The sequence below is a fragment of the Hemibagrus wyckioides genome, linkage group LG03 (assembly GCF_019097595.1).
Source record: "Hemibagrus wyckioides isolate EC202008001 linkage group LG03, SWU_Hwy_1.0, whole genome shotgun sequence".
NCBI lineage: Eukaryota > Metazoa > Chordata > Actinopteri > Siluriformes > Bagridae > Hemibagrus > Hemibagrus wyckioides.
In genome coordinates this window covers 20,487,695-20,502,777 of record NC_080712.1, presented here as the reverse complement: position 1 = coordinate 20,502,777, position 15,083 = coordinate 20,487,695, and the positions used below count along the sequence as shown (strand labels likewise).

At 38.5% G+C, this 15,083-nt stretch overlaps 1 long non-coding RNA gene across 1 annotated transcript in view; it reads right to left on the bottom strand.

Annotated features, from left to right (window-relative positions):
- Positions 1-8,881: 8,881 nt before the first annotated feature.
- Positions 8,882-15,083, bottom strand: part of LOC131350803 (uncharacterized) — a 66,217-nt gene continuing 60,015 nt past the window's right edge. Inside the window, exon 3 of the long non-coding RNA XR_009204314.1 lies at positions 8,882-10,369. This is a non-coding gene — a long non-coding RNA (uncharacterized LOC131350803). The remainder of the gene's footprint in view (positions 10,370-15,083) is intronic.

Here is a 15,083-nt window from a genome sequence, read left to right as displayed (position 1 = left end):
ATGCCCTTTATAGGAACTTACGGCAGTGTAAAAGGCTCAACATGGGCACTCTGATCAGTCTGTGGTTATGCAGCTTCATGAACAGCAAGCTGTTATACACTGTGTGTTCAGACTCTTTTCTCCTATCTCTTATTCTATAGATTTTCAGCAGATTGCACTACAGTAGTTCTTCAGTGGTACTGGACCAGACAGACTATCCTTCGCTCCCCAGTAATATAAGTGAGCATTGGGTGCCCATGACCCTGTCATCAGTTCACCAGTTGTCCTTCCATGGACCACTTGTTGTAGGTACTAACCAATGCATACCTAGAACACTCTACAAGACCTGCAGTTTTGGAGATGCTCTGACTCAGTCATCTAGCTATCACAATTTGGTCCTTGTTAAAGTTTCTCAAATTCTTTCACTTGCCACTTTTTCCTGCTTTAAACACATCAACTTGAGAACTGACTGTTCACTTGCTGCCTAATATATCCCACCTCTTGACAGGTGCTATTGTAACAAGATAATCAATGTTATTTACTTCACTTTCCAGTGGATTTTATGTTATGGCTACACACACACACACACACATACACATATGTATATATAAAATCAAAGAAAGAATGTCGAATGGGATGCTTTGTGGATTACCAAACAAACCTAAGAAATCTGTAAATCTGCAGAATAATATAAAGATTTATATTTAATAAATATAAATCTGCAGAATAAATATATAATATCAGCAGATGAATTACAAAGACTCTGGACTGCTTTTCTGTTGTAGAAGAGATGTGTATAGATCATCATCCATGTCAGGATCTAATGCCATCACACTACCAAAAAAATAAACTACACACTGTGTAATTTATGGTTGTTCTGTGCCACAGAAAACGCATCGCTGTCAGAGTAGATTTCTTCTGGCAGGACAAATGTAGTCTGCAGACCCGAGTTTGGAGCTCAGACTATTGAAGTGTGCTTGGAATCTTTATAAGTTGTGATGCATTCTACTGCCCCCTAATGGACAAGGCCTATATGTTGCACGCATGGTAAATAATGAGGATTTCTCTCTTTTATACACTTCCAGTACCACGTAATGTCTGGTTCTGAATAATTAATCTGTTTACAGATTTGATCACATTTTGTTGCCTTTGCTAAACTGAAGTCTCTTTTTAAAGTGCCTTTAATTTATTAGCACGATGTAATATTGCCCACAGATACAATCCTGCTTGTGAATCAGCCTCCCACATACAACAGTGAAGTTCTTGCTGTCAGTCTCCAAAGTGTGTGCACCTCCGTGAAAAGTTGTTTACTCCGTCTCATTACTCACAGTCCAAAACAAGCTAAGACTGTGTGTGCGCGACTCAGAGTTCGTCGGCGTGTGAGTCTGTGCACGAAAGCAGGAGCGGGATGTCAGAAAAATATTCCCAGTGTTGGAGGTGGGATGGTGGGGCACTCTCGGAGGAGCGGCACACTTCCTTCACCGCTTCTCTAATTAGGTATGCGCGGATGCAAACAAATCCCCCTGCCCACACGTAGGTATCAGTGAAATGAGCCGTGACTGCTGCTGTCTCTAAAACTTGCCCGTGCCTCCTATGATGATGGGGGGATGGAGCTGCCACTGTATGTGTGTGTGTGTCGCTCACGTCCGCTGGGTGAAAATAAGATGCTGTGTTTTCACATCCTCTCTCCCTCTTCTTCCTTGCTGCTCCGGGCTGCTTATGTGACGCTAATTGTTTCTGCTACTTGTTCCAAGAAGCTAGTGTTCAGTGGCATATTGTATAGATATGGCCTGGTTTATGTGCTCCTTTACAGACCACTTGAAGGCCTGAATACATCTATAGAGCTTGTCTTCCTTTCTAATATCTAAACCCTGCTTGGTTTGGCATTGACTGTCACCCATGAAGATGCCACACTCATATACAACCCAAATGATTAGGCTGTAGAGGAAATAATTTTTATTATAGACATATATAAATAATTGCTTTTGATAGGTGTTTATCTATGACAGTTGAATTCTTCTTCATTACTTTGTATATTTGAAAACAATTATTGCTGCACAAGTTGGTTTTTGTGTAGCGTTTAACTTGAGTATGATTAAGCTTACAGTTTGGCTTTAGAGCATGTGTAATGTAGGAGAATGTGCATTCTTATTCAATAAAGCATAAATATAACACAATAAAGTTCTCGTAAAAGTGTAGTTTTCTCTTTAAAAGCACTGCAGATTCTGTCATGTATAACCCATGCATTATTATTAAACAGATTTCACTTTTACAGTACTTAAACGTTTTATAAAAGCTCTCAGCGATTTGGATTTTCTTACATAGTTTGAAAATTTGATACAGATTGTTTTCTCCTCAGCAGCTTGCAGAGCAACATAAGCAAATTCTAATTCAATCATATTCCTCAGAGAGGAACAAACACATTGCACATATTCTTTAAGCTGATTTAGTTTAACTTTGATTTTGTAGTACCGAGCAAAAATGTTTTGTTTGTTTTTTCTTTGTTTTCTTTTTTTATTTGGCATATAATCACACTACCTACATAATACAGTATAATACAGTAAGAAATATAAAAATGCAGCTAAATTATATTAGTCTGTGATTTCATGAATAAAGACAAATACAAAAAAAATACTATCCATCTGCCCAGCTCTGTGTTTTTGTTCATTTTGATTCATATCTCAAGGATATCTTTCTGCAAAGATATATTTACATTATTTATTTATTATTTCTTAATTTTATGTTTATGACAAGCATCGTATATATTAACATTAAACTACTGTCACATATCCAAAAGTATAAAAAAAAATCCAGAAAAGCAGCTTGATAAGTGGTAAAAGAAGATTAAACAAACAGTATGTGTTCACTTATATGAAGGATGAGGTGGTTGGGGATGAGGCTGCTCTCTGTAAGGGAGGAGAAAATGCTTTTCTTGTTGTTTTGCACCAAGTGGCAGTGTTGTCTACATAATAGCAGTGTTTAGAGTACAGTTACTCTGCTGTTCCAAAACACTATTACTGTTTGAGAACTGCTGCATGTTGAAATAAAACACCATATATTATATACATATATATATATATATATATATATATATATATATATATATATATATATATATATATATATAGGAGAGAGAGAGAGAGTTGTAAGATTGTTATGAGTATAAATAATTGAGCACCATTTTGTGGGGGACGTTATAGACATTTTTAAAAGCAGAAATACATTAGGTCTTTTATTATTAGATATAGAATCTATTAAACCGTATTAGTATTTAGCATTAAAATGTATTCATTTATTAATCCTTATTGTTTTTGGAAATAGGTTTTTTCATACAGTTTCATTGTCCTGGCTTTATGCCCTTTCTCTAATGTACAGCTGCACTGCACTTGTCTGCATAAATTTACAGTCGAGTGGCAGGTGCACTTAGGCATCTTTTTCTATTAACCTTGTGTGAAAATAAACACAGATTTCAATGTCTGTGGAGTCACACGAAGCAATGACACTCCTCAAAATATCAAATAAGGTGCTTGGGGGCAATCATGCCATTGCAAACCCTCTAATCTGAGAGGCAGTGACACCTGAAGCAAGGTGCAAAAAAAGACAAATGTCATTTTTTCAGAAACAATTAGGGAGGAAAGGAAGGCTTTCCACTGCTATGTCGTGTCTGTCTCAGGCTGTCTGCTTGGCAGTGCTATGGCAGTGCGTGTATATCACTCACTACTGACGGCTGCCTGTTCCTGTCAGTCACAGCTCTACAGTACACACACACACACACACACACAAATCTTCCTTCTCTCTGAATACTAAACAGTATGTGATTTTGTTGCACTTTTTTTTTTACAAAAACTTTAACAGGCTAACGCTTCCACTTCCGTAGTCAGCATTAAATAATTGTCACTAGTTTTCTGTCTACCGTACCTGAAATGATTTAGTGTGAATTTGACACTCAAGAGTTTCATACACAGACATTCAGCTAAGGTGAGTGCTAGAAAATGAAAAAAAAAAACAAAAACTCATGCACTCATTTGTCTACTGATGGATTGTGCAGCACAGCCACAGGCAGAGAGAAGCTGACACACGTGATGGGAGGTTTCAGTTCTTTTATCTCCATACTGCTGACACCAGGGCTATTTACACCACCCAGTGCGTCTAAAATGGATGTCCTTTTGTGCAAAGTCACTTCATTTTCCTTCCCTATTCTTTTTCCTCTGCTTGGGAATGTCCTATAATTGCCATACTTGAAGTGCTAATGATAATGTTATAACTTGGATCAATTTGCTATGGCAATTGGACCTGCTTAATTGAGTCGATTATTAAGCCTGTGTGTCCTGAAGCTTACAGAGACAGACCGAGAGGGCCGGACACAGAGAGAGAGAGAGCTCTCCTCAGACTCTTTTTGTGTTTGTATAGAGTGAGTCTGACTTGTTCTTGTGTAAGGATGAAGGCCAGAATATAGAAGAGGAGGTTTATACTCTCAGACACTTGCCAGATCTGAAGTTAATCCAATCATAAAGAAATGCCTTATTTTCATCTGCTCCAGACGCACAAGCATAAGGTCAAGAGCAGCTTGTATTAGCAGAGTGAACTCAGAGTGGTGTAGATAATTAACTTCTAATCTACTAATCTAATCTACTTCTAATCTAATTATCTGGCTCTGATATCCAGTCAGCCATATGTAATACAAAATTTACTGCCATTTAAAAAAAAAAAAAAAAATGTTAAAGCAGTATAAGGAAGAGACAGTAAAATAACATAGCTTCTCTTTCATTCTTTCCTATCCGGAGGTCCGGACGGTCTTGTAGAATTATCTCAAAGAGCAGGAATGCCGTCATTTCTCTGAGCTGAGATGCTGCCAAAGAGCTTATCCTGACTGCAAGTCTCTGACATGTTACAGTTCTGTGAAAATGATTCGCACTTTGTAATAGTCACATTACTGCAGCCACTTTCTTGTTCGCTCTGATTTCTATAAATGGGGGAGAAGGCACTAAAGTGTAAGTTGTAAAAAAATTTTATCCAAACAATTTCCATCCATTTTTGGACTGAAATATTAATGAAAGCACAAGTTCAAACCCTTGAAAATGCTTTCAGTGAATTGTAATGTGGTATGATTTATGAATGGAATAACACGTTTATTTTGTTACACAACACTCTATTTCAAAAAGCTACGCTCTGAAATAAATGTTTCATGGCCTATTTACAGCTGTGTTATTCACATGAGTGAAAAAAAATTCTTTAAAGGAATCATTTCGGTGTTTTTCTTCGCCCTCCTCCCTTTTTGCAGTGTGTATCAGCGGTTGAGGCGCAGGACTTTGTAGGGAAAACAGAAATCCGCCTAATGTTCCATGAAGACCATGGTGAATTTATATTGATGGGAGTGTTGACTCTGAACCACATAGCCATGATTTTTTCATAAGCCACCGGGAACAAGAAGTCAGTCAGCTGACAGGTGTTAACACTGAGAATAGCGCCGTGAATAAGAAAAGGGACACGCATAAGAGCATGGTTGGATTTTCTCTTGCAGAACGTTTTCAGAACTTGTGCGCCTCACCCTGTTAAGTGTATTGCTGGAGGTTTTACTGGGACTCTGTAAACACCACAATGCATGTCAAATATGATGAGTCTTGATAGCTGTAAAACATACCCAAGGACTGTTCCTCACTTATTATCTGTAGCCGTGCCCTGGAGCCATGTCTGTATCCTCACTTGCTCGTCAGCTCCGCCGGGCCGCTCGGGAAGCCATTGATTATTTTGGCATGAGATGGGGAGAGGGAGAGGTGTGATTTTTTTTTGTACTTTTCACTTGAAAGAAATGGGGGAAAAAATCAAGAAAAAATAAATATTTGTATGTGCACGTGAGACGAGGAGAGAATAAAGTTGATGCATCCTCTGGGTCGTATGCGTGTGTGTGTGTGTGAGAAAGAGAGTGTGTTTGCAAGGAGTGTCGCAGCGCTTCTCCTCAGAGGAGCAGTCTGCCAACCCCAGGCTGTGCGGCATTCTCACCAGTCAACTTTACTGCCTTTATTTGGGCTCACGAATGGCTGCCTGACTTATCAGCTCCTGCAGGCTGTAGTGGGTCTCAGGAGCTCTAGCGGAGCTGCTGCTGGCCCAGCACACTTGCGCTGTATTAACTTTGCCTGGCTCCAGCACTGAGGGGAGGTGGAGAACGCTGCATGGCTCCAGCAAGTGGACTTATGCGGCTCCGGGGACCAGACTTCCTGCATCTGCTCAGGCCTTCATTCCCAGCGCTTTGCTCAGCACACATACATCAGATAGATATTACAGTAATCCAAAGGTAATACATTAGCTAGTGTGCCATGGGGACACTGTGCTAGGAATAGATGCCTCAACCACTCACCCCTTTTGTCAGGCCCGAGTCTACATCTCCTGAAGAAAACTCCACCGCTAACCATTTATTTATTTATTTATGTATTTTTATGCTTTTTTTTTTTTTTTTTTTTTTTTGCTATGTCACTGGTGGAATTTATTCAGAAGTAATGCGCTCAGTATTTTATTCCTAATCACACTGCCCAAAGGATTGAGGCATATTTCCAAAAAGCAAATATATCTTGCATGCTCTTATGAAAGCAATATATTACTTAAGCACTTAGCATCCCAGAGAGGAGGAATGAAGCTAGCCACACTTGTAGTCTGTTTATAAGGCTATATTACTAGCAGAGAGTCCCTCTGGGCTTAAGGCCATCTATTATGGCAAATACTGCATCTTTATCTGCGTTGTTTTACCTTCAGGTTATTATAACGCAGATTTGTTTAACTTAATTTAGTATTCAATGTGTTTTATGATGCACACTCAGTAAAACCGTCTCAGACGTGCTCCCCCGGATCTGTTTTATTGCTGAAAGAGATGTTCGGAAAAGAAAATTACAAATATACTTATGCAGGCAGAAAGCAAACATCATCAATGTTTAGATATAACAAATCAAATAATGCAGGAAGGGAAGGGGGAGTAGAGGGTGGGACAGATATGAAGCTGCTTATTGAGTGTAGTTCACGAAGTCAGTTACAGAGAGAAACCTGTCAGGAGGAGCACTGAACGAGACACCTCTGACATCCTCGCATATGGAGAGCCATATGTTTGCTTGATAGACAGTACTTAGACAGGGCAAGAAAAACAGAAACAAGTTCTTGGCAGTTGGAGCACTCAACCTCCCGCTTAAAAGGAAATAAAAGAGCATCAGTCTCTCATGTCTCTCGTGTCTGCTGATAGAGCAAACAAATGTATTGCTAAAGGCTGTATTCTAATCGGCAACTCATCCTGATTGATATTATGACAACAAAGACTATATTACACCTTGAAATGACTCGTTTTCATGATTATACTCAGCTTGCTTTTTCTTTGACAACTGCTAATGCCAAGAAAAGCTAAACCACAGGGTACTGGAGTGTAGGTGGAGGCAGCTGGATCAATATCATCTTTCCAAAAGTTTATCAGCTTTAGGGCTTTGTAGAGAAGTAGGGTTGTGTGTTGGTGTAAATGGGGGATGTGTGGATCTGCTCCCATCCCCATGTTAGCCGTTGTCAGCGGAACCTTAGATAGCTGTCTGTCTGTAAGACTGACAGGCCTGCTGATGAGATGATGGCATCAGAAAGAACCGGCTGACAGCTGCTGCTTGACAGGCTTCATGTCTGCCTCCACAGCAGCTCCCTGCTCTACTCTGCTCTTCTCCATGCTGTTGAGAGCAAACACACACACTCACACACACACACTCATGTCCCTGGTCGAGGGGTGGAGTGAGGCTGTCATCAGCAGATCCGTTTTTTTTGGTTTTGATGGAACTAGAATGGTAATCATGAAAGACTCAGAGATGTAGACAAGTACTCGTGTGTGCATTAAAGGAAGATGTAAAGTTTGTCAAATTATAGCCTGAAATGTGACGACATCTAGCTGAGATTTTCTTGCCTCACCTTTCTTGGTTGAAGTTGTCTATAAACATAGGACATTACGGATAACTCGCTTTTTGCTCATCATCAATAATTCAGGTACGTGTTCATTTGAGGGTTTATGTGCACTATAATGGAATGAATTCCTCCTTTTGAACAACTCTATGATTGAGCGCTGTCTATTGCCGTCTCACCGAAATGCTTAAAAGTGACAGGCCCAGAGTGAGAACAAATATGTCAATCATGAGGCTGTCAGTGCTAACTGATACTCAAAAAACAAATACTTTCTATTCAAAATGCTCCTGCATGTACAGAATAGAGCTTAGTCTTTTTCAGAAAAAAAAAGACTTGCATCTAAAATTGCATTTAATGTTCAGTTTGTTTGTGCTACAAAGCCACTGGGTGGTTATTTTTTAATAGGGCGTGGGCTACTCAGTGAATACATTGAGGCCAGGAGATGATATTTTGAAGCTGAATCATGATTATGAAGTGTGTCATTTGAGCACATGACTTAATATACTGTATGAAAGTCGTCCTTCATTTACTTAGAATGAAAAGTCTATAATTGTAGAACTAATGATAGTCATGTCACAATACAAGTTTATTTCAAGACTGATGTAAAGTGTAGAACTACCCATCATCTCCATTCTTAGGCTAATTAATGTGTCAGTTATTTTCTTTAGGTCTTACTCATTTTAAAATAAAATAATTGACACGTAGTTTGAAGCATCAACTCATCAGCAAGTATTAACTCATCAAAAGGAACCACCTTGTCATCATTTTGTATCATGTGCTTATCCACATTCCTTCTAGTTGGGTCAATTTTTCATTTCCTTCCAGCCCTCATGATGGTTTACTGTAGATTATATTTAAGCAATATCACAGGAGTACTGTAAAAGTCAGCTTCTACTGAAAATCCAAATATTGTGTAATATTGCTTTTTAACATCAGCTCTATAAAAACATTTAGTAAAGGGCATTTCTTACACGGTTATGGCCAAATGTTTTGTTCTTGCTCCGTTACAGGATATAGATCCCTATAATCACTTTATAGATTTGTACTTTTATGTTAAAGGGGCTTTTTCTTATTATGTGACAGCTACCAAGGAGAGACGTCTTTGGAAGAAGCATGTGAAGCCAGCAGACCACATCATTTTTGAACTGCTGCTCATACAACATCGTGGCGTAACACACAAGAAAGACAGCTCTCTCTGTCCACTTTCACATGTATGCCCTCACAGATTTGCTAACATCCCCATGATTGATAGGGAGCCATGTTTGATGATGTTGCATGCTGTAATGTAGGTGTAGACCTATCACTAGAATTGGAATTGTATGTGTATTAATTGTGTAATTGACAGGCAAAACACAAATGAGCAAAATGACACAAAACCTGAAACATTCCATTGTGGTTATACTAAATATAAGCTCCCTTGGTTTGCTGCTTGCTTAAACAAATTAGTTGACTGGAACTAACTGTTGTATAAAGGCCATTAGTATATTCATGTTTAGTGTCTTTGAAGTGATCTGGTTTCTGAAAGATCATGCTGGCAAATTTTGTCATACATGACTGGGAGCTCTTATAAACACACACACACACAGACACACAAAAGCAGTATACTCATTACTCATTAATACCCTGATCCTTAATATCCTAATGCAAGTTTATGAATTGCTCAGTTAATTATGATGTTTCATCAGCCAAAGTCTGGATCCCAAAATGCCCTCTCCTTGCTCCTTTCACGGGATTTGCAGCTGATCCTATCTTGAGAAAAATAACATGCTATTATTTTCCCAACAAATTAATTACCACTTAAAAATTGGCCGTGCAACTAAAGCATTAGGCATACAGAACTGGCAGTGTGTCATCCTGCATTTTATATATACATACATGTGTTGTGGTTTTTGTTCATTTAAAAGGGCAAAACTCCACTTTACATCATGTCCTTTAACATGATATGCTAATTTTTTTAAAGCTATTATAAATAAAGCAGGAATTAGGAAAGGAACCACATAGCAATTCATTATTATCAATTATCGAAAGACAGGTAATGTCTTCTAAATAGATTTAAAAACAACAACAAAAAAACAGATATATGTAAACAAGAAATTTTCCCATAGAGATTTGGTTGAGGCTACATTTGTGCATCAGGACTAGGCACTAAAAAGAACCAAATAAATTTGGACCAAAAATATTTTGTTTGGAGGTACAAAACTAAACACCCCTTTTATAAAGAGATACCAAAGTTAAGTGCTGTGCAAAAGAAAAATATGGCAAAAAATGCCTTTCAAAAAGTCTACATAAAGTATACTATGAAGAGCAGTTAACAGTAACAAACAAACAGCAATTTAAAGAAAAGGCAATCTAAAGAAAAATTCATCAGTAGTCAAAGGTAAACTTTGTGCAATTGCATGAAGAAATAAAGTTTACCTGAGAATCTTGGAGAATCTGCTATAGTTCATCTGGAGACTTGAGTGTTGTACTTCTGTTTCTGCAGATAAAACCCAACAGACTTCATTATCTTTTTTTTTTTTTTTTTTTTTTAGACATGATCTATTATGTAATGCTTTTCTCTTTACTGACATTAAAACATTTGAAAATTTTATGTTTGAAAAAATAATGTTTAGAAAACTAAAATGATTGTTTATTTTTTTTTTATTTTTACTGTCTCTGTAACACATAGGTCATATAATAAACATCTATAAAATGTGTATCAAAAAAAGAATTAGAGTGCTTAAGACTGCACAGAGCTGTATATTTCATCAAGCTGCCAGCAGTTGGATTTAAAACACTCCACGAAACAATTAGTGGTGAATTTTCCGGACCACATATCCAAAGCTGTGGATCTATTTGCATTCAGGATGTCAGTCACCTTCTGCCCACTTGCACATCTCATGTAAGACTTATTGCCAGCAGCTGGGGCTTCAGATATAGCACCTCCCTGTCCAGCTCTTTCAGCTCTCCCAGTCTCAGTGCGTGCTGGCCTTTGAAGTTAGGAACGGTGCTGTAACTCATCTGACTGCTTTACATTTCCCTCTGCCTGCCATATCTCGCAGCTCTGAGACCGACTTGGCTGGCAACGGTGTGCTGCAAATGGGGTGGGGGTGGAGGAGTTGGGGGGCACTGGGGAAATATCCCATTTCTCTCTTTAGCAGCCAGAGCAATGGCCTCTTAATATAGTTAATGAGAAAAAGGGTGGCTCCATGAATCCTCATGAGGGAGTAATTGTCAGGCCTCCCCGAGGAAGATGAGCAGTGCATGTGTGTGTGTGTGTACATGTGTGTATATTGACTGTTCCTAGCCTCCCACCATCATGTGACTCTCTCTCTCTCTCTCTCTCTGTCTCTCTCTCTCAGCCCTTTGGGTCGACACTTTTACTTGATTATTGAGGAGTTATCAGCTCACCTCCCACCTACAGAAAATACTGTGCAATTAAAAGTGCCCCTGGGTATAGAGTGGCCAATCAAAACACAGTGCAGCATATATACTGTACTCAGAAGTGTGGATTGGCATTTACACTGAGAAGATGGATGGCCTAGTTTAGCGCAGGGCTTATTTGGGTGCCATGTAAACAGGAGTTGGAGTTGGAGGCTGATTTGCTGCTGCGCATAATGTCAGGCTGTAGTTTAAATGGGACTGTTGTGTGGAAGAGGAAAGCTGAAGCATTAATAGGTCAAAATTATTCCATGGAAACTCAATGGTTATATGAATGGAGCAACTATTTTAGCCATATGGTGTGCATCAGTGACAAACAGTGCTCAGTTTAAGGACAGATAAACAACAATTATGCTAATGTTACATACAACCACAAAAGGCCCTCAGAATTGTTGATCACGTTAAGCCAAATCAGCTGAATCAAAGTAAATTATTTCAGACATTTGGTATGAAGTATTTGTGTGTTTTATGTTCATATTAATATGATGAAGGACATGTGAGCTTTTGCAATTGAGAGTCTGATCTAAATTGCACAGAGCTTTCTTCTTAATATATTAACAGCATTATCTGTGACTTGAACATGTTAATAAAGGAATGTCAAGGATTTACTGGATTATATCACTGTATTCTTTATTTTAATGTATACTGTAGTTAATTCAGTAACTCAGTAATTATCAGTCTCAGTGCACTTGTGAATGTATAACTTTACGCAAATTTAACGCATGTTTTATTGAACAATGCCATTATCTCTTCTGTACTCACAGCTGCTTAAGCAATGAATTTGATTAATTAAGATGAATTATTGGCCATCAGTGTGCCTCAAAAACAGTCACTCTCATTACTTATTTTGTCACTTATCAGATCATTATTAAAATTGCTTGGCTCGCAATCAGTTTGTGTTTCAAAATGGGACTGTGCAGAATTGAGAAAGCGTTCATTTAAGTCACTGTTATATACCCAAATCCTATTTTCCGATTTAGCTAATAATGTGCATAAATGATTCATGGCAGACATATTCATTATTCATAATTAGATTACTGCTTGATGAGGTGGAATTTATTAATTGTGAAGGTATGTGTGCTGCTGTTAATAAACTAATTTATTTCTGTAGTTTCCTTCGCCGGCACCTTGCTTGCTGAGCTGTATGGGGCTGTTGGGTCTAGTTACTGAACTGCACTAACACTTTCTTACAGCAAATTATCTCTTCTCCAGGGGAGAGCAGACATTTAGTGATGGCTACAATATGCATTTGCCTTTAAAACTTAAGGAGGGCGGTTAATTTATTGAAAGTGTCACATGGCCCCAGTAAGTAATTATTTCAAATGCCCTTAAAATGGCGGCTAATATATTCCAGCGCCATAGGGAGGAAAGTGTGACTAAGTTGTCCTTTCCTTTACATCCATTCAAACAAACCACTAATGCAACATGGGCATTAGCATATGAGTGGCCTATACGAGTTTTTTGCTCTCAGGATTACTATTGTCCTGGCCCGTTGTAATGATTGTTTGAGTGTACTGGAAAGGCTGTTGTTATTTAATAAGCCTTATAGTGCAAAAGTTTGCTGTAGCACCAAAGAGTCACCAAAGTACACACATGAAAATGTTCTCAAAATAACAAGCCTGACAGCCCTTATGCACAGGGGCCTAAGCTGAAAAGTAGTACAGAAGGTTCATGTTACACTCTGTGATACTTTTGTTTACAGCACTCTTCTTGTGCCCAAGTAGTTTCCTCAAAGAAAAAAAATCTATGAGATCTTTCCCTCTATGAAATTCTAAAGAAAATATCCCTTCCAGCAAGAATCCACTGTTTATAAATTGTGATGCTGTGCAAAAAGAACAACGTACATTTCTGTATTCTTAGTAGTAGTTATTTTTGTTTATATGAAAACTAATCAGCAACATCTGAGTCTCTCTTTCTGTATTAGGACAAATGGTGATTAGATCACTAGGCGTTTTTCCTGAACGAACATCAGGCACATTTCCAGCAAACTTCCTCTGCGTTCCTTCACTGACAGTAAAAATTTCAGTTCAGAAGTTGTGTTGGAGCACGTGTGTGTCCTGGCTGCACCCCGAGCACGGCCTCAGTCTGTGGTTTGCTCCTCCACCCGTCACACTGTCATCTTCATTTGGGAGGAGTTTGGTATTATGACACAGTAATCTCTTGCTCTTCCTGTGTTCCCCTCGCTGTGGAACATTCTACCCAAAGGCCTAACTTTATCTGGACAGCTGGGAACCATAACTCTAACTGCCTGAGAGAAACGCATTTGTCTTACTCTGTTAGTTCCTCTAATTAAAACCGCTGTCAGATGACTGTATGAGTGTTTATGTTTATGTTTTACTGAATGGTATGAATCAGTCAAGCCTTTTCTGCCTGGTGAACAGCATGCTATCTTCGTCAGTTGTCAGTTTCGTCTCACAGGCTCACATTTGCGCACTTCTTTGCATCTGTAGTTGTGCAACAGAGTGCAATTTGTGCCAAACGTATTGAGCAAAGAGGATCTATAAGAAATTTATTCAGAATTAAATTCTATAAAAGAAGTATTGTGTAAAAAAAACTAATAATAACAAAAAAAAACTCATTCTCTTCTCCTTTTTTCACTAATTTTGTTTTGCTTCTTTGGCTCTCGTTACATTTTACACATTTGGGTTTAAGATGAAGGAGCAAACATTAACTGTCCATTGGTCAACTAAAAACTCACAACAGTGGCAAAAATATTTGCTTAGCAGCATTTATCTGTATACAGACACTGTTAACAGAAATATTTATAATTTAATACATATTTTTGGACTACCTATAATTATCTTCTCACAGAAAAGAGATTCATAAAATTGCCATATTAAAAAAAAGAGAGAGAAAATAAATGTAATGGACTCCATATTTGGTTTACTTGAATTTTGGTTACTTTGGTTTATTTTATATTATGAAGCCAAACAAGGCTTACTCTTGTAATGGCCTCTTTAGTATTCATGAGAATCTACTGCTATCTACTGATTCAGTGTCACAGCATCTCCTTAATTCCTATTACTGGGAACACTGTATCCTTTTCAAGCTAAACAATAAGCCAGTTGTCTGTAGGGCTACAAAATATGAGGAAGCATCTCCATGCCATATGAACTCATGACTCTCCAGTGTGAAAAGAGAAAAAAACCGAAAACAAAATAAAACAAAACAACAGGAGCCCAGAGTCTCCTGTCAAAGTCCTCTCCGTGACCTCACGCTCTACATGAGGAAGAGCAGGGGGTGTCGGAATGCTCAGGTAAATCTGATCGCTCTGCAGATAAATCAGAAAATTGAATCTCATTCATTTCATGTGATGTAGGGTGAAGCGGGGGAGGACGAGGGGGGCCTAAAATAGAAGCGGGCTACTTGCCTATAAACCTGTCACAGAGATATGTCTCTTGCTATGATGGCATCCGATTCTCTCTAAACCCCAAACCCTCACCCCCCTCTTCCCACTTCAGCGGCCCGCTATCTCCTTCCTCCTGCTATGTCTCTCTGCTCTTTAAGACAAAGGGTAATAAAGCTATAAATTGTGTGTCTTGCAGAACATATAGACATTCTGTCTCAGAACTGCTGTTAGAACTGCCATAAAGCACCCTCAAAGTCATAGATAAAGATTTACAGTTATTTAACATCCTCCTCCTGCACTAAATCAGTGTGATAAGAGAATTAAGTGATGGCTATAGGTTCTTTGTCCTTAGGCTATTGATTTTTTCGCCCCCAGAAGGTTCTGCTATGTTATAATTATTGAGCTCTGGATTTGATTCAGG